At 40.4% G+C, this 22,937-nt stretch overlaps 1 pseudogene; it reads right to left on the bottom strand.

Moving 5' to 3' along the window:
- Positions 1–1,125: 1,125 nt before the first annotated feature.
- Positions 1,126–2,177, bottom strand: LOC109193240 (annotated as a pseudogene).
- Positions 2,178–22,937: the final 20,760 nt, after the last annotated feature.

Below are 22,937 nucleotides of genomic sequence, written 5' to 3'. Positions count from 1 at the left end.
ATACACACATGTAAACAGAGGCGGACCCACAGTGGGGGCAGTGGGGTCAGCTGCCCCCACTCACCCCACCCCCACCTCTTATATAACCCTTGTATGTATATGTGTATATATAGTAGAAGTTTAAGTATAAGTATTAAAAAATAGAGAAATGATAAGAGAATGTGACTTAGCCTAGTTGGCAGAGCGCATGGTTGGCTTAAAGGGAGCCCAGTGTTCGAATCTGTGGCTGAGCGTGTGGTCTGTTTTCATTTTTTTTGACATTTTATTTCACATTTTCACATTTTCACCATTAACACTATCTTTTCACATTTTCACCATTAACACTATCTTTTCACATTTTCAATATTATTAATAGTGCATATTGCTTCAACAGAATAATATAATCTTCATTGATATTAATAATGAGATGAGATGTGTAATTTATAATGGATCTTTTATTCAAATTATTTTATCAAATTGATTATATTCATATTTTGTTATGAATATTTTTATAATGTTTTGATGTGTTTTATAATTTTCCTATATCCAACATTATTTATGGTTATACTTTTTAAGTGTTTCATTTTTTTTTTCTAATTATCAATTTTCCTTTAATATTTTGCCCCCGCTGAAAAAAATTCCTGGGTCCGCCACTGTATGTAAAGTATATATGTATGCACATATAAATATACCAAAGAGAAGGGGGAAACATTGTAAAGAAGGTTACCTCAGAGGGATGAACAGAAGAAACTGTAGATTCATCAGTAGCCATGGATGATGGGTATGATTGAATCAAAGAAAACACATAAAAAAGGAGGTGAGAATGATGATCTTCTTGCTACTATACAGAGATTCACTACTCAACAGGTTTTGAATGAAAAGAAAGGTGTATTTGTATAGTATGGTAGAAGAGTGGGTACTAGCTAGAAAGGGAAAAGGATGATGATGATGATCTGGTAGTATGTTCTGGTTGGCAACAACCCAAAAAGGCTCTTAAAGCAAAGTACACCAATAAACATTACACTTTATGTTATTGTTTTCCTTGCACATCTATTAAGCTCCCGTGTTTTAAGAAAATGCCATTGAAACCTAAAATGCATTGCTTTCTGACATTAAAAGTTTTTTTTTTTTTTTTTTTTTTGAAGTCCATTGAAATGATTATTACGTGGTTTAAAATATTCTACAGAGTATTATACCGCACCTCATACTTCAAGAATCCTTCAAGAACATCCAAAAGTAACGGGCCACTGTCTCCATTCATGTTAAGATCATATCCATTCTTGCTACTAAATTCTTTTAACTCAGATTTCCAGAAATCCTTTTGCTGCAATGCACCATTGTTTAAAATATTTGCACCAAAAGAAATTAGATATTAGAAATAGATCAAAGAGCTGCAGACAATGATAAAGTATAATTAATTCCAGGGGGAACTATACATGATTACCAAATTACACTCTGGCAAATAAACTTTCAATGTATGGTTTAATTGAGCCCAATCCAAATATTCACATACAAGTGCAGTTAGTAGCCTTCCTGCATTTGGCACAGAGAAAAATAAGCAAGAGCAGATTAGAAGGTAGTAAAGTAAGATTCTTGACCACAGGATCTTACTATACACAAAGCAGTCCAGGAAAACAAGGATGGAAGGTTTGCCATAAGTATTGAGTGTTTCTACAGTTAGCGTTCTATGATATTTATGGGGTACTAACACATCCTAATGAGTTTATTGCTTAATATTTATGTAGGAGGATGATATCATGATAGAAAAATTTGTGCATCTACATAGAAACTTCTTGATGGGGACAAACAATGAACGACGAGTAATACTTATGACTGGTACACAATGGTTAGAAATTGTGAACATATTGAGCAAACTACTCAATCCAGAGAAAACGCTTGCTGCATCATATTCTTTATAGAAGTAGTTGTTTAAAAAATTGATAAGTCCAAAACATAACATATTTAACTAAACCTGATGGAGAATTATGAAGATGTTTAGCACGATCATTGCAGCTGCCTAATAGAGGGAGGCAAGCCTTCATCCTTTTCAATTGCTCTATCCTCCTCCTCAATTGCCTCAAAGACATTTGCCCTAAGTTCAGCCTGAAAAATATGCCCATGTAAGTGCAACACATTTTGTTCAACCAGGTTCACCAGCCACATGGGCAAAGGAATTAGTTGTGAGAGACAAAAGGATAGAAGGAGACGGCTCTGGCGTGTGGCGGTGCGTCACGAAGCAGACGGCGGTCGGTCAGTGGTGTCAGACGACGTTGAAGATCGGAGCAGATCTGTGGCGTGTGGCGGTGCGCCGCGGTGATAGAAGGAGATGGCGGTGGGTGGCCGGCGAGATCGGAGCAGATCTGTGGCGTGTGGCGGTGCGCCGCGGTGAACGAAGGAGCGGTGGGTGGCCGGCGGCGTCGAAGATCGGAGATCGGCGGTTTCTCCCGATCGATATGTTAACGTCGTGTATGAGAGGATGATGAGCGCGCAGATCAGATCTGATGAAGTGATGTGGGTAGATCTAGGGTTAATATTAGGCAACCATTTCTATTATAAATGGTTGCCTATTATAAAACAAGTTCTATTTTAAGGAAACCATTTCTAATAGAAATGGTTGCCCATTATAAATCAATTTTTTTTTAAATAAATACAAAATACAATGGGCAATCATTACAACTAACAATGGTTGCGGATTATTGTTCACTTATTTACAAAATTGCCACCGTGAATTTTTGGGCTAAGATTAGGCAACCATTCTTTCAACAATGGTGGCCTATGGTCAATCTTCTATGTTCAATTTTGTACTAGTGACCCCACTTTTCTTAAACTTTATTACAGTTCTAACACCTGTAAGTGTAAAATAATTTAAACAATATTGGCTATTTTATTTTTAGTCTCATTAGTTTTAAATTAAATTAGTGTTGTTAGAATTATTTCTCTGTTTTGGACCATGTGGTTACAAAATAAGTGGATGACATGCATTGGTGAATAAAGACAACAGATGAAGCATTCAAAGAAATAAGGTGTGTGGTTGTGGCTTATTCGAACAATGGAAAGCAAGAAAAAGGGCTACGTTTGAGGATCAAAAAAGGAGCTCATGATATGCTATAAAAAGGTGATGTTCGAAAGAAGACACTACCAACTTGATTATTACAAATTGCGAGAGCTATCCTGATTTACTAAGCTATTCAGTTTAATGTGATTTATTATTTAACTCTTAAGAGCATTTAATCTGTACTACATGATCAGTACGTGGTACTGCTGAAGCAACTTGTGAAGATTGTTCGGGAATTCGTGTGTCAGTCCTGGATAGGTGTTAGAAAGAGTGGTAGTGGTAAAGGCTGGAGGCCGTCTTCATTTACCTCTTGTAATACTCCTTTTGGTGAACATCTATAGTGGATTGGGCAGACGTGGGTTGCCCCGCAGACGTAGAAGAAGGAGCTCCGAACTGCGTAGCAATTTCTTTGTGTTTTTAATTTACTTTATGCTTTCTGCAGTTATTATTTATACTTGATTAAACAAGTCTAATTAATTAACGAAACTGGTGCATAACTTAATTAACAAGTAAAATCACATAGCTTTCATATTTCAAGTGTCACGGTGCAATTTCAATTGGTATCAGAGCCTGTAGACTTAATCTATTAGTCTTTCGATCTGGCGAATCCGTGCATCTTGAATTCATTTCTTCAGTGGCTATTTTTATTTATTTGTTTATTGCTTATTTGTTTGATCTCACGGGGTGATAAGTGTTACAGAATGGATCGTACTAAAGTCATTCCCCAGTTGACAGGCAACAACTACGCATATTGGAAGGCTCGCACCCGTACGCATCTAAATGCTCAAGGTGAAGCCGTGTGGCGGTCTGTGGTCGCAGGTTGGACACATCCCACCAAACCCAGTTCCAGCACTAACAGAACAGAAATAGTTAAGCCAGAGACTGAGTGGACTCAAACAGAGATAACCAACTGGAAACAATGATAAGGCTTTAGACACAATTTATTCTCTTATGCATGAAAGCCAGTTCTCTATTGTTGCAGGTATTCCTTCAGCTAAAGGTGCTTGGGAGGCTCTTGAGTCTACTTACGAAGGAACGACATCGGTAAAACAGTCAAAACTGCAACTGGTCCAGTCAGAATTCGAAGAGCTTTGCATGAACGAGGATGAGTCAATCATCGACTTTCACACACGCATACAGGATCTGGCGAATCGCGCTATGGTCCTTGGTGAACGATTCTCGCAAGCTAAACTTGTTAAGAAAATACTGAGATCTCTACCCCCCAGGTTTCGAATGAAAGTCACAGCCATCCAAGAGCATGATGGCTGGGAAAATAAAACTGTTACTCAGCTAATGGGAAATCTTAAAACATATGAAATGGAGATTCTAACTGATCATACGAAAAAACAAAAAAATGTTGCTTTTGCTGCTGAAGAAAATAACGTTGTATCCGATTCCGATGAAACTAATGATGATACAGTTGCATTCTTAACTAAACAGTTTTCCAAAATTTTGAAACAGGTATCCAAAAACACACGCAACAGGAATGTACAAAAGGGAGCAACATCGTTCAAAGCTGCGCCTAGGACAGGGGCGTCAAACTTCAAACAGTCTGTCTCACGTCCAGGACAGTCCAAAGAAAGACCCAACAATAAAGGAATCAAGTGTTATGAGTGCGAGGCTTTGGACATGTACAAGCTGAGTGTGCTACCTATCTTCGACGCAAAAAATCTATGTCAGCCATTACCTGGAGTGATGACGAGCCTGACGTTGATACAACTGGATCGGATGTCGAAGAAATCTCGGGTAACTTTGTTGCTTTTACGGCACGAGTCACTGGCTGTTCAGAACCCATTGAAGACTCAGAAGGTGGTGAATATGTCTCTGCAGAAGATGTGGAACTAAATACTTTATCTTTTGAAGCTGAGTTTAATAAGTTGTATCCCAAATGGGAAGCCTTACGAAAAATGAACTGCAAACTAGCTAGTGAGATAGAGATTGTAACCAATGCCAATAAAGTATATCAAACTCAAGTAGCTGATAGGAATGTCTTACTTAAAGAAGCAGCTGATCGAGAAGAAAAATTACAAAACAAAGTACAAACTAGCAATGTACTGATAAAGGAGGCAGCCGACCGAGAAGAAAAACTCCAGCAAGAAGTACAGACATTGAAACAGGAGCTCAGCACCTACAAACGCCAAATCCAAATGATGGATACCACTTCAACACTTGATAAGATTCTTGATTCCAGCAGGAAATCTTCTGCAAAATTTGGTTTGGGCTTCACTGGAAGTAACTCCAAAGATAAGACAGTATTTGTCAAAGCATCTGGACCTGATTCAGAAGACATCCCTGAGTCCAGCACAAGGAAATCGCTCCTATGGTACAGTAAGCGCAAATAAGATACATTATAAACTATATAATCCCGTTTGCCACTATTGCAGGTTACGCGGTCATACCAGACTTGAATGCTACTATTTCTACAAGGATCAAAGGATCGAGAAGTTCAGGCACAAGAACATACAACCGTTCACAAAACAAATTTGGGTTAAAAAGACTGATTATATTTCGTTTGTTTCGTTTCACTCTAAAAGTGCAGGAAGAGAAGAGAAATGGTACTTTGATAGCGGATGTTCCCGTCACATGACAGGAAATGTCAAATTCCTTAACAACGTAAATACCAATAAAGGTGAAGTTACCTTTGGTGACGGTGCCAAAGGTCAGGTGACTGGCGTAGGCACTCTGAATGTTGCTGGTTTGCCAAAACTGGACAAAGTGTTGCTTGTCCGTGGTCTTCACGCTAATCTTATCAGCATAAGTCAATTATGCGACCAAAACTGGAACATATGCTTCACTAAAAATAGCTGTAGTGTGATGGACAAAACAAATCAATGCGTTATGGAAGGTAAAAGGTCAACTGACAATTGCTATATTCTAACTAACATATCTTCTGTTGCAGGACCAGCATGAATGAAGCCGAGATATGGCATCAAAAAAAAAAGGTCATCTAAGTTATAAACTCCTTGATAAACTTGTAAAAGTAGAAGGTGTTTGTGTTTTACCCAAGATGAAAGTCGAGTCAACTATCTGCGATGCCTGTCAAGATGGGAAGCAAACCAAATAATCTCATCCAGCTCAACATACCATAAACACAAGTCGGTGCCTAGAATTGATCCACATGGATCTCGTTGGTCCAACTCAAACAGAAAGCTTCGGAGGTAAGAAATACATACTGGTATGTGTCGATGACTTTTCACGCTTTTCATGGGTAATCTTTCTCAGGGAAAAATTCGAAGCACCTGAAGCATTCAAAACACTGGGATTAAAACTCCAAAAGGAAAGAAATGAATCCATTGTTCGAATCCGAAGTGATCACGGCAGAGATTTCAAAAACAAGTTGTTCGATGTCTTCTATAACCAATCAGGAATCACTCATGAGTATTCAGCTCCAAAGACTCCTCAGCAAATGGGAAGGGTTTTAATTAAACGCCAAAGGATTACCACAGAAGTTCTGGGCAGAGGCTGTAAACACAGCATGTCACATCATCAACCGAGTCTACCTTCGTCCAGGCACAACACAAACACCATACGAATTATGGAAAGGTAAAAAGCCGAACATTATATATTTTCACATTTTTGGCTCACGATGTTTTATATTGAAAGATAGGAATCCAGTCTCAAAATTTGAACCAAAAAGCGACGAAGGAATCTTTCTCGGCTATTCAACAAATAGCAGAGCCTACAGAGTATACAATAAGGTGATCAAAACCACCATGGTGTCCACAAATATTGTAATCGATGATCAACCACATGAGATTATCGAAGTTACTCAACCTGACTCAGTGACAGATCCTGAAGCTAACCGCCCTAAATCCCCTGATGCTGGTACTCCGGAACCAGATCCTGAGTCATCTACCTCATCGCCCATATCTAAACCTGAACTAGATTCAGAATCAGACAATGATCGAGATGACATTGACATTCCAACACGCATCCAAAATAGATCACCCATCTTCAAAATTAATTTTGCCATCATCGTTGGTGATAAAGTTTACAGGTTCATCACTCTCTAATTCCTTTTGTTAATTCCTTGAATGTTTTTTTTGGGTGTATTTGTCTAATGTGTCTTGTGAATTACCTGCAAATTTTCCTATATCTAAAGCTGAGTTTTATGTGTTCTTTTACCTAATTTGGTGCCCTCTACTTCAATATCCTTGCATTTATCAAAATCTTGAAATTCTTCATCTTTGCTAGTGTAATATTCTGCATCTATGATATATTCTGTTTCAGGATAAGGGAATTTATCTTTTGAATTAATGGGTCTGTTCCTACATGCTCTTACATTGCATCTATGTCGTTTTTTGTGGGTGTGTCTATCTATGATTGATTTGTCCTCTATTCCATTTTTTTTCTTTCTCGCAATTAGTTCTTTTCATTACCTACTACTCAAAATTGCAGATTGATTCTTTGTGTGTTGTTCTTGACTATTTTCTACGTGTTACTAAATGTTCTACTTGTGTTGTTGTGAGTGCTTTTAAACCTATTTTTTCTGAGGTTACTTTATTGGTGTTTCTTGTGTTGCATCTTTTGAATTCTCTATGGTTATTTGAATGAAAATTTGATGCATTTTGTTTATTATTTGCACAATATGTGAATGTGTTTTGCTGGTTCGGTCATGACCGTATCTGTGGTTTCTTGTGTACTTATAGTGCTAACTGTTATGAATTCTTGCCTGAAAGTGATTTATATGAATTTGTGCGTAATGTTGCTTTAGTTTAATCTCTGGATGAATATGCTTTACATGACCATATTTGTGTTTATCTATGTGTTTCCTGCGCTATCTGTGCCTAAATTGTTTATTTGTGTGTTTTTCGTGATATCTGGTCTGAATCTGTGCCTAAATTTGGTTTATATGTGTCTATGTCTGAATTTGATTTATTTTGAATCTTTGGCTTGCTTTACATGAATGTGCTTATTGTTTTATTTGCTAATCTGTTTGACTCGAATTGAAAATTGAAAATTCCTGAATTTTTTCTTTCTTATGTGTTTTGCTGAGTTGTTTGCAAGTTGCGTGTGCATGGCTCTAGGCCTTTCGTTTTTTTTTTTTTAAAAAATCTTCTGCAGGTTCAAACAAAGCAAATAACTTATTATGGAGTCCCAATTACAGCTTCAAGCTAATGTGAAATTTTTGGGCAAAGGAAACAATCATGATGTATATTTTGAGGGGAAGTTCTTCTTAATCTCTTATGAACAAATTCCATTTGGGTATTTATTGGGTATTTTCGGTTATTTTGGTTTTCTTGGGTATATATGGATTCTCTTACTGGACTCTATCCGTTTTTGGATTATCTCGTTGGGTTATCGCTTTATTTGGCTCATCATAATCTCCGGGGTCTCATTCTATAATCATCATCTTATTTGGATTCTTCTTGGATTATCTTCTTGATGAGATTATTTATGAGGAATATTTTGGATGGGATTGCTTATAAGGCTTTATCTTCTTGGTGTATGATATTTGATACCGATCAATATGATGGCAAATTGGATATGAAAAAAATTATACATGGGTGTAACCCAGCAAGTAAATATGAAGGCTGATACTGGCGCTACTACCAATGAAACTGATGATGATTCCGACTCGGGCACCCCGTCTGCACGGTAAATCTAATCCACTATTATGATGTTCACCTTCCTTTGTCATTTATTTGGCAAAAAGGGGGAGTTTAGGAGTAAGGGGGAGTATTATGGTACCTTTGGAGTATTTTGGACACTTTTGATTTTTTTTGAAGTATTGGATGATTATGGAATTGGTTGGCAGTGATTATTGACAATGGTTATATTTTTGGTTGGAAGTTTTTATGCTCAGCCATTATGGAAATAATAGAATTATGTTAGTTAGGGGGGGTAGTAGTGTTTGGTGCTCCTAACTAATATAATGGATGTTTCGGGTTATGCTTCTCTCACATGAACACGTTAATTTATGATGTGGTATGCTATGAATTCAATGCCTCTGTGTGTGATCCAAGAATTGAAGATTTCAAATCAGGTACTTTATTCACAAATGATCCAAAAAGAACTTAAGTTGTTTTGGCTTTATACTTTTGTGCCTTGTTAAGTACCTATAATAAGGGCCATAAATAAAATTAAATTGATTCTTGCCTAAAGTATTTGATACTCAAGTTTTCCCAAATAAAATGCCAAAGGGGGAGATTGTAAGTGTAAAATAATTTACACAATATTGAATATTTTATTTTTAGTCTCATTAGCTTTAAATTAAATTAGTGTTGTTAGAATTATTTCTCTGTTTTGGACCATGTGGTTACAAAATAAGTGGATGACATGCATTGGTGAATAAAGACTACAGATGAAGCATTTAAAGAAATAAGGTGTGTGGCTGTGGCTTATTCGAACAATGGAAAGCAAGAAAAAGGGCTACGTTTGAGGATAAAAAAAGGAGCTCATGATATGCTATAAAAAGGTGATGTTCGAAAGAAGACACTACCAACTTGATTATTACAAATTGCGAGAGCTATCCTGATTTACTAAGTTATTCAGTTTAATGTGATTTATTATTTAACTCTTAAGAGCATTTAATCTGTACTACATGATCAGTACGTGGTACTGCTGAAGCAACTTGTGAAGATTGTTCGGGTATTCGTGTGTCAGTCCTGGATAGGTGTTAGAAAGAGTGGTAGTGGTAAAGGCTGGAGGCCGTCTTCATTTACCTCTTGTAATACTCCTTTTGGTGAACATCTATAGTGGATTGGGCAGACGTGGGTTGCCCCGCAGACGTAGGAGAAGGAGCTCCGAACTGCGTAACAATTTCTTTGTGTTTTTAATTTACTTTATGCTTTCTGCAGTTATTATTTATACTTGATTAAACAAGTCTAATTAATTAACGAAACTGGTGCATAACTTAATTAACAAGTAAAATCACATAGCTTTCATATTTCAAGTGTCACGGTGCAATTTCAAAACCAAATTAAGATAAACTAAGCAGCGAAAAATCAAACTTAATTAACAAACTAGTGGGAATGTCACCGCCACAACCACCTTCCCACGGTGATTGCACCGGCTAAAGATAAACTAAACATCAAGTCGAACTAACATCCGAAATTTACTACATTAAATTCACTTGGGGAAAAACACCCCGGTGTCTATCACCAAACATAAATAAAATAAGTCTACAACCATCATCCATAACATCATAAGGTAAAACAAGAGTTTAGACTATTAGATCTACTAAACTAGTCTAACTCGAACAACTCTCAAACACTGGGCCCACCTGAAAGGGGTTTTGTAAATAGACAAGTAGAAAACACCCGTTAGCACGAAGCTAAGTATAACTCCACCAAACCCTGTAAAATACTACAGTATATACTTTGGAAAAAAACATTTGTTCACATTCTCAAATTAAACAATTTCAATCACTTAGACAAAACCTTATTATAAACCACAAGGCTTTCTATATGCTCACAACCTAAAATATCAAATAGGCATACTTCAGCGATATCAAACCTAACAACATGCTCATACTACTGCATGCTTAACATAGCAAATCTCAATCCTGTATAACCTTTCAATATCAATCTCATGCTAACACATAACTTAACAAGCAATTTCATGCTATCAAACAATAAGAAATTATTCTCATGCTTTCAAGTTCTCATCATGTAAACTAGATATACATCAATATGCAACTAAGGCAATCATACTCAATACACAATCTCGGGTAATCATTCTCAATATGCAATCTAGTGCAAACATTCTCATTATGCGATCTCGTGCAATACTATACTCAAATGAAGTCTTGTACAAACATTCTCATTATGCAATCTCGTGCAATACTATACTCAAATGCAATCTCGTGCAATAGGATAACTATACATATACACTCGTTTGTAAATAGAATACTTTTCTGTGGAGGTTTCTTAGAGTCACAATGACTCACTTTCTATCTCTTGAGTCTCTTGACTCGATTTCATTCTTGCTCAAACTTTCTCATACTTCTCGTTTCTCTTCTTGTGCGAGGCAGGTACTCCGCCGCAGCGAAGCCCTAGCGTACGGTGCAATCTCGTGCATCCGCCACATCCGTAGCTACGGAACCTCTAACTCGTGGGGAGGTAGGTCTTCACGAATAGTGAATGGACCTAACCGGCTCGGCAATCTATCCGGCCACATGCTCAACTCGCCCACAGAACCACTCTCTTGGTTCTTTATCTTCCTTTCTTGCTTACTTTCTCTGTGGAATCAGGTATCGTACTTTTAGTGTGCACACCCCCTAACCAGGATTCCAAGCCTGACGGGAAGTCTCCAACCTCGTAACGTGGGAATACGCCGCGTTACGTGATAAATCTGTCGGATCCCAATGTCCGTTACTTTCTCTTTTACTCCGAAAGAACATAGTCCCAACGGGTCCTCCAAAACCTCACTGATATAGATAATATATATATATATATATATATATATATATATATATATATATATATATATATATATATATATATATATATATATATATATATATATCTCATGCACCAAACTTATGCATGTCACATCTCAACAACTTCTCAAAGCAACAAGATAAAGACTTTCCACATGCTCATGAGTTTTGGAAAATAATACTTAGGCTCACGTTGGCCACTTATGCACTTTTAAAACATGATATGCTTGGAATGCAATTTACTGTACAACATATTTCAATTCTATATATCACTGTGAAAACTCAATAATTCAATAAATCATGCTTGTAAGTCATAACTGTCAAATCTTCTCAACTAGCACTTAGGAAGTATTTAACATGCCATTGGAACTCAAAATGCTCGAGGTAACGTCTCTCACAGTATAACAATACTCAAGGAAATCATGCTCAGTATATCATGGTGATTCTACAACAAGGGTAGACAATTCAAATAACATACTAGACATTTTAGTCATGCTTCTTCTAGCAAAACTTAGCACTTAGGACTCATGATTTTCTATTTAACAAGTCAATATTATCATGCTCAACATATAGAGGATCAAAGTCTGATAAACACATCATCTCATTTACTGGACATGCTTCTGCAACATTTTCTTATACAAAAACATTCATAACTAGCTCAAAACTTAACCAAATCCAACGAAATCAAAGCTAAAACGTGCGTCAAGACGGTCCCGAGGTTCTGAGCCGCAAGGGCCCCGCCACTACACAGGGAACAACTCACGGATCTTGGGGCGGGGCTCAGCTAGGCCCGCCCCTCGAACCACCATTTCGCCGGCTCTAGGTAACGGCTGTAACACCCCAGATTTTCGAAACTTTTGAAAACTTATATAATAAAGGTAATACTCTAAACTTAAGAGTTTGGGGTGCTATGCCACATCTGAGCTGGAGAACTCAGATGCATAGGCTATACTAACTAATGGAGAGACAATAGAAGTTGCTAATGTGGGGGAAATCAAACTTTATCCAAATCTGTTATTGAAGAATGTTCTCCACATCCCAACTTTTGCATTCAATATCATTTCTGCTAGTAAATTGGCAAAGCAGGGTAGTTGCAAACTTATTATGAATGATGTATCATGCAATATTCAGAATCCTTGTGGGATAGTGCATGGTTTTGCTGAAGAAAAGGGTGGGTTGTACTTGGTCAAGCATCCACCTGCTAAGAAGAAAGATGATCAGTCTGGTAGAGTTGATGACAAACAGTGCAATACTGTGACATTGCAATTGTGGCACAATAGATTAGGACACTATCCTATGGACAAGATCCAATACTTGTATGGAATAAAATCTGTTCAGTCTAATAAAATTCATGGCATTGCTTGTGACATTTGCCATTTTACAAAACATAAAAGGTCTCATTTCCCTTTAAGCTCATCTAGAACTGAAAATTGTTTTGATTTAATCCACATGGATGTATGGGGACCATTTGCAGTTGCATCCTAGAAAGGGGAACACTACTTCTTGACAATAGTAGATGATCATAGCAGATTCACCTGGAATCACCTTATGAGGAACAAATCAGAGGTTAGATCTTTATTTCAGGCCTTCTATCAATATGTTGATACACAGTTTTCAGCAAGAATAAACACTGTGAGGACAGACAATGGAAGTGAGTTTTCTATGAATGCCTTCTTTAATGAAAAAGGCATTGTACATCAGAAGTCTTGTGTGAACACCCCACAGCAAAATGGAATAGCTGAGAGAAAACACCAACATTTGTTGAATGTGGCAAGGGCCTTAAGATTTCAGTCTGGGCTGCCAATGGAGTTCTGGAGTCAGTGTATCCTGCATGCCTCTTATCTAATTAACAGGCTACCCACCCCCTTAAATAATGGACAGTCACCTTATGAGGTTTTATTCAAAATTAAGGTGGACTACATTCAGTTCAGAACCTTTGGTTGTCTGCGTTATGCTGCCACTGCTTCACAAGGAAGAAATAAGTTGATGCCAAGAGCCAAGAAATGCATCTTCTTGGGTTTTCCTGCAAATGTGAAGGGGTACATAGTTCATGATCTCATTGATAACTCTGATTTCATTTCCAGGGATGTACAATTCTATGAAGACATCTATCCCTATAAGGGCACTATTTCAGAAATCAACAGTGAGTCTCAACATTTTAATCCCCCCTTGCCCTTAATTCCTGTTTCAGTTGATGCAGATGTTACAAGAAGGCATATGTATTTCAATACTCAAAATGTTGGACCACATTCTGTTGAAATGGATGATTCACCACCAGTTGTTGAGCCACATTCAGTTGACTTTAATCAGCCATCACCAGCTGCTAAATTTAATCAGCCATCACCAGCTGTTGAATTTAATCAGCCATCACCAGCTATTGAGCCATATCCTTCTGAAATTGATCAACCACCATTAACTGTTGAACCACATTCTATAGAGATTGATCTCACCAATGGAGTGCATGATGCAACAGAAATAAGCCTAACACATCCTAGAAGGTCTGGGAGAACCAGAAATATCCCCACTAAATTGCAGGACTACAATTATCAATCCATGGTGAAGAGTAAGGACATCACATCTGTGACACCCCGAAATCCAAATTCAAATAATAGATTTATTGAGTAATTAATCCTATTTCACTTGAGGAATTAATTCCTAAAATCCTGAAATTTAATACTTGAGGACTAGTATTTGACTAGTCAACTCCAAAGTCAAGTTGTACCTTGAGCTTTGAAGGGAGTTCCCTTGATCCTTACACTTTCTAATGTTAGTAAGGGCATTCTTGACCTTTCACCTAGTGTTAGTATTGTAACCTAACCTAGTAGACATCTTCATTCTACCCCTTACACTTTCTAAAAATTTAGCTCTACCCTCTCTCTAGAAAGGTGAGTAGCTTTTCCTCCAAGCTAAGTAGAGACCTTGTCAATACATCAAGAGTTACTTCCAAGATTCAACCTTTCACCTATTTGGGCATCTAGGAGGGTAAGATCTAAGTCTATCTTGCGTTTTGGTTCCATCTTAGGTGTCTTTTTCTTAAAGGTAGGATCTTTATGATCTTTTGGTTTGTTCTTGAAGTGGGTTTGGAAAGTGAGCCTTGTGACGGAGCTTGTTGAGGTGTAAAGTGAAGTCTTTTAGTCTACAAAAGGTAACCCATGCTCTACAAAATCTATTTTGCTTACCTATATGTGATTTCTTGGATTCTACTTGTGTTTTGCTATGAAATGTGAGTGTTGATGCATGATCTTGTGAAAATGCATATCTAGAGCTTGGGTTTAGGGTTCTTGTGTGCCATTGCTTGGCATTTCCTATGATTCAAGTCATTTTGTTGCATTGGGTGAGATTTGGCATGTCTTGGACTTGAATTTGAGTTTGGAGAAGAAAATCCATGAAGTGTTGATTTGTGGTACAGGGTGTACCCGCGGGCGGAAAGACGGGTGGAGGTCCAACCCGCCGCCCACCCGCGGGGTACAATGGCGGAGTAGACCTATACCCGCGGGTAGAGGCCTACCTGTGGGCCTACCCGCGGGTACGTGTATGGTGTTGTTTGGGGATTTGTTCCCCGTGATTCTTTTTACTCGGTATTTGGTCTTTTGACTTCCTGATGTTCCTTTGTGGAACTATTTGAGTGGCTTCTTGATGTTTCGTATGTCTAGAACTATATGGTAGGTATCCATGTAGGACTTTTGTGTCTTAATCGTGCTAAGTGTTCAACCTTGTGTTTCGTTGAACTGTGATGTGTCTTGTGTGTTCCTCGGAACTACCTTTAGTTTATCCGATTGATAAGCATGCTGGTTTGGTGTCTAAATGCTAGCATGTGTGTTGTTTGTACCTTCCGATTGGTGGATGATAACTTGTGTTATTTATCGTTGTTGTTGTGGGCTGTGACCCATTCCTTGATTGAGTGTGTTTCATACCTTCGTTGTGATCCGTTGATTGATTCTGGTTGAAGTGTGATGCGTGTGTGGCTTTACCTGGATTGCACGATTAGTGGTATGGGACACTAGTCACCAAGGTATTGCAGCGGTCCTCGTGGTGGCCGTGATGCGTTTATGGAGTTGTGACCTTTGTGTAAGGTCCACGTGTTTTGGGAGAGGCATGTGTTGTCGTGTGTGTGATCGGTACCCTCGTGTACTATGAAATTGGTGGTTCTGTAGGAGATTTGTTGGAGAGGGGACGACGGTCCTCGGAGGAATAAGGTTGGACTTGGTGTACAGAGGTCCTGGAGGTAAAGGTTGGAACTAGATATAAGGTTTGTGGTAGCCATAAGGTTGGAACCGGGCATAAGGAAGGCATATCAACTCGTGATGTGTGATGTCACGAGGGCTTGTGTAGCCGTGGTTGTGTGTTCTCTTCTTATGTGACGTGTGTAGTCACAAAGGCATGTGTGCTTGGGCATGTGTTGCCATTTGTTGTGTCTTTGTCCTTGTGTTGTGATATCCTTTGTGGTTTGGGATGTGTACCCGTGTCCTTGTTGAGAGTATTGAGTCTTGTGTTGACTATTGCTCTTGGTTTTGTACTTATAAACTTATGTATTCCGTTTCGAAAATGGCTTTGTAACTTATATCTATCTATGTATGATATTTCACATGTATTGGTGGGTTACCAGCATTATTCGCTGACCGGGCGTCGTCCCATGTTTATTTGTGTTCTTACAGGTGATGTCTAGACGAGAGTGGAGTCTAGTGCCCGATAGTATAGTACCTTTTGTTGGCTTTACGGCCTGTGAGCCGATGTAGTGATAGACTTATGAGTTTGGGATAGTTGGATACCATGTAGATTTGGCCGTAGCGTTTATCATTGTTGGTAAACGTGGCATAACACCCCTGTTTTGGATTTACTTTTATCCAGTTACCTTTTACCTTCCGCTGTGCTAGTGTTTTGTTGTGATATCTGCATGTGTTAAGGCTTTTTATATAGCATGTTTGAGGGGATGTTACAGTTGGTATCAGAGCCTAGGTTTGAACCTAGGAAGAGTTAAGTCTAGACTTTCTAAGTGGTTAAGTGTGGTTTGAGACCTCTAAGCGATCTTAAGAAGCTAAGTGCTAGGCTTAGGACTCTAGGTTGCGCGGTGAGCTGTGTGTTGCTTTCTGTTCTTTGCTTGTTTGCTATCTTTGGTAATCGTGTTTTTGTTGTAGAAGTTGCGATGCCTCCTCGTCCCCGAGCACGCACCCCGGAGACCCCGACCAACGAGTAGCTCGCTCAGAATCTCTACCAGTTGACACAGACCATGCAAACGCTCAGTGAAGCTTTGTTGAACAACAATTACGCTGTGCCGCCTCCTCCCCCTGCTGGGCACCGTGATGTAGGTCGTTTGGTGTCGGGACATCGACCGCCAACCTTCGCCGGCGTGGAAGACCCGGTAGTCTTGGAAGAATGGCTACGGGTGTTTGACAAGATCTTTACCGTTGTGGGTTGCCCCGAAGAGAGGAGAGTGGAGTTGGCAACGTTTTACTTTTGCCATGAAGCGGATTTGTGGTGGGTCCATGAAGGTCCGTCTCTTCTTGAAGAACCCAAGTTCGACTGGACCGCGCTCAAGGACAGAATGCGCGAGAGTTTCTACCCAGCACATGTGCGCTCCGCCATGTATGAAGAGTTTCTCCACCTGCAGCAAGGGTCCATGTCTGTGGTTGAATACCACAAGCGGTTCTTGGAGTTGGCACGTTTTGCGAGGATGCTTGTGCCTACAGAACTCGCTAAAGTCGAGAAATTCGTGGCCGGTTTAAACTATGAGGCGCGAAAAGCTTTGACTGTGAGTAGGCCAAGTTCTCTTAAGGATGCTTACGTGTGTGCCGCTGATCTGTATCGCTTGCAACAGCTTCAGAGAGGATCGTACGAGCAAGCTAGGAAGAGGATTGAGGGTGGAGGTTCTTCTACCTTTAAGAAGTCATGACCGAGTTTCCAGGCCAAGAACGTGTCATCTTCATCTCAAGGACCTAACAAGATGGAACAAGGGAATCAAGCTAGGTTGCTTCCGTGCCAAAGATGTGGAAACGTGCATGCTGGCCAAAACTGCAGCGGCTTCGCGTTGCGGTGTTTCCGATGTGGAGATCGAAGTCACAAAGTCGCAGAGTGTCCCCAGCTAGCCGGTCAGAGAGTGTTGCCACCACCCCCGGGAGCCGGAGGAGCATCGGGAGTTAGCACGGGTCGTGGAGCAGTTGGAGCTAGGCCACCTGGGAGAGTCTTCGTGATGGCGCGTCCACAGGCGGAGTCGGAGGGCTTGTTGGAGGATGAGTTGGCAGGTAACCCTTTTTCCTAAGCCTACCCTTGTTTTCCGCGAGCATCATGTTCCTTGTTGTCTTGTGTGCTATCTTGTGTTTCGTAGTCGTCTAATTGAATTGCTTGGCAATCCTTGGCATGCTTTTCTTTAGTTGTAATTCTTTTGGAGCTTAGTGTAAACTCTTCTTGCTAAGTGATTCATTTAGTTTGGTATATAAGTCTCGTTGTGAAGTTAGTTATCCATCTTTGGAATGTTTTGTGATTGAGTCAATCCTACAATCCTTATATTTGGTTGTTCTTACAACAATTCCTTGTGAGCTCCTTAAATTTTCCAAGTATTCTTTGAATTTGGAAATAGCAAAATTCATACCAAAAACCTTTCCTTGTGAAGCTTATTCGTTGTCAACCCAACCTCTAACCCATTTGAGCTAATTGTCTTCCTTGAAACCCATCCAATTTTAATCCCATCTAAACCATAAATTTCCACCTTGCCCAAAATCCCCAAATTAAATCATCTTTTTCCCCAATTTCTCTCAAATCCCTGAAATTCCCTTTCCCTTCTCCTTCCTTTTCCCCTACCGTGAGATCACCTAAACCTCACCCCCAACCCGTAGCTTCACCGCCACCACCACCAACCCGTCACCCCACCGTCGCCAAGCCACCGCCACGCCGTCGACGCAGCCGAAGCCACCGACCTGCTGTCGCCGAGAGAGAGCTGATCGGGCGAGAGAGAGAAGAGAGCAGCGAGAGTGAAGAGGAAAGAAGAGGAAGTTGTGGGAACCTTTTGTTGAGCTTTGGGTCATCTCCTACCATGCCTAGAAGATCAAGTTTGGCTAGAAAAGCGGAATGGGTGGATACCCACTACCTTGTTCTTGAAGGTAAAGCCTTTGACCCGGAATCTTTTCCTAATTCCTTGTTGGATGTGCTTAGATTCCAAGGTTTGTTGGACGGGTTTCTCGCTATAAGGGCTGAGACTTACCCGAGTTTAGTTAAAGAGTTTTATCGTCACATGGTCGTGACAAAAGAGGGTGAGAAGCTTGAGATCACTTCCAAGGTGAGAGGTGTGAAGTTGGCGCTTTCTGAGAAGAGGTTGGCTCAGCTTTTGAGTTTGACTGCTACCGGAGTGGCTCAGTATAGTGGTCATTCTTGGATTAGTACGGATACCATGGGGTACCGTGACTACTTGGGCTACTTGTTGGGCCGCACGAGTGGTTTCACTCAAGCGTCCAGGCCAGAGAAGAAGTGGTTGACTGCGGAGCAAAGGATTTTGGTCATGTTGGTGTCTGACTGTTTGTTGCCTAACAACAACAAGAGCAAGTTGTTGGGTAAGTTGGAGTGCACTTTTGCCTTCTGTCTCAAGAATATGGTTAAGTTCAACTTGCCAGCTTTGATGATGCAACACATGGTGTTTTGCCGGGATCACAATCGGAAGAGTTTGCCATACGGGATGGTGTTGAGTTGGATCTTGGATTAGGAAGGGTGTTAGTGTGGACGGTTGTCTCCCTAAGGCTGTGGGAAAGCTAGTGTTGGATGCCACCAACCTTCGGAGTTGTAATCTGTTTCAGATGGATGATGGTGAGTACATCACGCTTGAGGAAGTGGCAAGGAAAGCACCCGAAGAAAGGGCCGAGTTGGCAGCTGGGCTTGGAATCCATGCTGGGAAGTTGAGCCTCGCTGTTCAGAGCTTGAGAGGTGTTGAGGAAGCCGAAGATGAAGCCGACCTTGAGGATGAGGTGGGAGCACCAGAAGCCGTCGAAGCTGAAGAAAGTGACTCGGAGAGCGAAGAGAACCAACGAAGAAGAGAAGCTCGCACGACTCCATGTCGCACGAAGAGCGTGTTGTTGCTTTGCTTCGTCAGCAGAACCGCTTGATCGAGGAGGGTTATGCCTACATGAAGACGCAGTTCGTCGCCGTACACCACCAGCTAGACCAGATCGAAGCCAGCTCGAGTCATAGAGGAGAAGACGAGGAAGAGTCCGAGGAGTCGGAGAGCGAGTCTTTCTAGAAGTCGTGGCTACCTTGTTCGCCTTGTCCTTAGTTGTTGTGTCTCCTTAGCCGTTGTTGGTTGTTTGTGTTGCTTTCGTGCTTGTTTTGTTTGCTACTTTGTTGCTTAGTTAGCCTAGTTGTAGTAGTGGATGTTTTGTGTTTGTTGTCTTATCCTTAGTGTTTGACTAGAAGTTGATGTTGGTGTTAAGACTAGAGTTCATGATGCTCAATCCATCCATCTGTTTGTTAAACTCTTGCCAATTCTTGATTTGATATGCCTTCTTTCTTGTTTGGAATTCTTGTGAAATCTTTTGAGTTTTGACCAAAAGAGTTTATTCTTGAACCTCTTGTCACAATGTTGTTTCCTATCATCGTTTGCCATTAATTCGTCGTACCCAAGCTTCGGGGACGAAGCTTCTTTGAAGGGGGAGAGGATGTGACACCCCGAAATCCAAATTCAAATAATAAATTAATTGAGTAATAAATCCTATTTTACTTGAGGAATTAATTCCTAAAATCCTGAAATTTAATACTTGAGGACTAGTATTTGACTAGTCAACTCCAAAGTCAAGTTGTACCTTGAGCTTTGAAGGGAGTTCCCTTGTTCCTTACACTTTCTAATGTTAGTAAGGGCATTCTTGACCTTTCACCTAGTGTTAGTATTGTAACCTAACCTAGTAGACATCTTCATTCTACCCCTTACACTTTCTAAAAATTTAGCTCTACCTTCTCTCTAGAAAGGTGAGTAGCTTTTCCTCCAAGCTAAGTAGAGACCTTGTCAAGACATCAAGAGTTGCTTCCAAGATTCAACCTTTCACCTATTTGGGCATCTAGGAGGGTAAGATCTAAGTCTATCTTGCATTTTTGGTTCCATCTTAGGTGTCTTTTTCTTAAAGGTAGGATCTTTATGATCTTTTGGTTTGTTCTTGAAGTGGGTTTGGAAAGTGAGCCTTGTGAAGGAGCTTGTTGAGGTGTAAAGTGAAGTCTTTTAGTCTACAAGAGGTAACCCATGCTCTACAAAATCTATTTTGCTTACCTATATGTGATTTCTTGGATTCTACTTGTGTTTTGCTATGAAATGTGAGTGTTGATGCATGATCTTGTGAAAATGCATATCTAGAGCTTGTGTATAGGGTTCTAGTGTGCCATTGCTTGGCATTTCCTATGATTCAAGTCATTTTGTTGCATTGGGTGAGATTTGGCATGTCTCGGACTTGAATTTGAGTTTGGAGAAGAGAATCCGCGAAGTGTTGGTTTGTGGTACAGGGTGTACCCACGGGCGGAACGACGGGTGGAGGTGCAACCTGCCGCCCACCCGCGGGGTACAATGGCGGAGTAGACCTATACCCGCGGGCGGAACCGCGGGTAGAGGCCTACCCGTGGGCCTACCCGCAGGTACGCGTATGGTGTTGTTTGGGGATTTGTTCCCCGTGATTCTTTTGACTCGGTATTTGATCTTTTGACTTCCCGATGTTCTTTTGTGGAACTATTTGAGTGTCTTCTTGATGTTTCGTATATCTAGAACTATATGGTAGGTATCCATTTAGGACTTTGGTGTCTTGAATCGTGCTAAGTGTTCAACCTTGTGTTTCATTGAACTGTGATGTGTCTTGTGTGTTCCTCGGAACTACCTTTGGTTTATCCGTTTGATAAGCATGCTGGTTTGGTGTCTAAATGCTAGCATGTGTGTTGTTTGAACCTTAAGATTGGTTGATGATAACTTGTGTTATTCATCGTTGTTGTTGTGGGCTGTGACCCATTCCTTGATTGAGTGTGTTTCACACCTTCGTTGTGATCCGTTGATTGATTCTGGTTGAAGTGTGATGCGTGTGTGGCTTTACCTGGATTGCACGATTAGTGGTATGGGACACTAGTCACCAAGGTATTGCAGCGGTCCTCGTGGTGACCGTGATGCGTTTAAGGAGTTGTGACCTTTGTGTAAGGTTCACGTGTTTTGGGAGAGGCATATGTTGCCGTGTGTGTGATCGGTACCCTCGTGTACTATGAAATCGGTGGTTCTGTTGGAGATCTGTTGGAGAGGGGACGACGGTCCTCGGAGGAATAAGGTTGGACTTGGTGTACAGGGGTCCTGGAGGTAAAGGTTGGAACTAGATATAAGGTTGGGGATAGCCATAAGGTTGGAACCGGGCATAAGGAAGGCATATCAACTCGTGATGTGTGATGTGTGATGTCACGAGGGCTTGTGTAGTCGTGGTTGTGTGTTCTCTTCTTGTGACGTGTGTAGTCACAAAGGCATGTGTGCTTGGGCATGTGTTGCCATATGTTGTGTCTTTGTCCTTGTGTTGTGATATCCTTTATGGTTTGGGATGTGTTCCCGTGTCCTTGTTGAGAGTATTTAGTCTTGTGTTGACTATTGCTCTTGGTTTTGTACTTATATACTTATGTATTCCGTTTCGAAAATGGCTTTGTAACTTATATCTATCTATGTATGATATTTCACATGTATTGGTGGGTTACCAGCATTATTCGCTGACCGGGCGTCGTCCCATGTTTATTTGTGTTCTTACAGGTGATGTCTAAACGAGAGCGGAGTCTAGTGCCCGATAGTATAGTACCTTTTGTTGGCTTTACGGCCTGTGAGCCGATGTAGTGATAGACTTATGAGTTTGGGATAGTTGGATACCATGCAGATTTGGCCGTAGCGTTTATCATTGTTGGTAAACGTGGCATAACACCCCTGTTTTGGATTTACTTTTATCCAGTTACCTTTTTACCTTCCGCTGTGCTAGTGTTTTGTTGTGATATCTGCATGTGTTAAGGCTTTTTATATAGCATGTTTGGGGGGGTGTTACAACATCCCCACACTCACTAGACAAAGTCATATCTTATGATTATCTTCCTCCTGGTCATAGAGTATGTGCTATGTCCATTTCCTCTACTCATGAACCACAGTCCTATAAAGAAACTGTTCAACATGAACCTTGGAGAAAGGCAATGCAGACTGAAATAGATGCACTGATTGCCAACAACACTTGGACTCTAACCGATCTTCCAACAGGAAAATCTCCTATTGGTTGCAAGTGGGTATACAAGATAAAGCATAGGGCAGATGGCTCTATAGAGAGATACAAGGCTAGATTGGTTGCAAAAAGGGTATACTCAACAGTTGGGGGTTGACTACACTGAAACCTTCTCACCTGTGGCCAGGATGACCACCATTAGAACATTCTTAACTGTAGCATGCAGTTGCAAAGAATTGGGACATTCAACAGTTGGACATCGATAATGCCTTCTTGCATGGAGATCTAAAGGAGGAAGTTTACATGGTTCCACCTCCTGGTTTCCAGATTGATGGAC

Source organism: Ipomoea nil, unplaced genomic scaffold (assembly GCF_001879475.1).
Source record: "Ipomoea nil cultivar Tokyo-kokei standard unplaced genomic scaffold, Asagao_1.1 scaffold1847, whole genome shotgun sequence".
Taxonomy (NCBI): Eukaryota; Viridiplantae; Streptophyta; class Magnoliopsida; order Solanales; family Convolvulaceae; genus Ipomoea; species Ipomoea nil.
The sequence above is the reverse complement of the archived record's forward strand: the minus strand, read 5'-3'. Positions and strand labels throughout refer to the sequence as shown.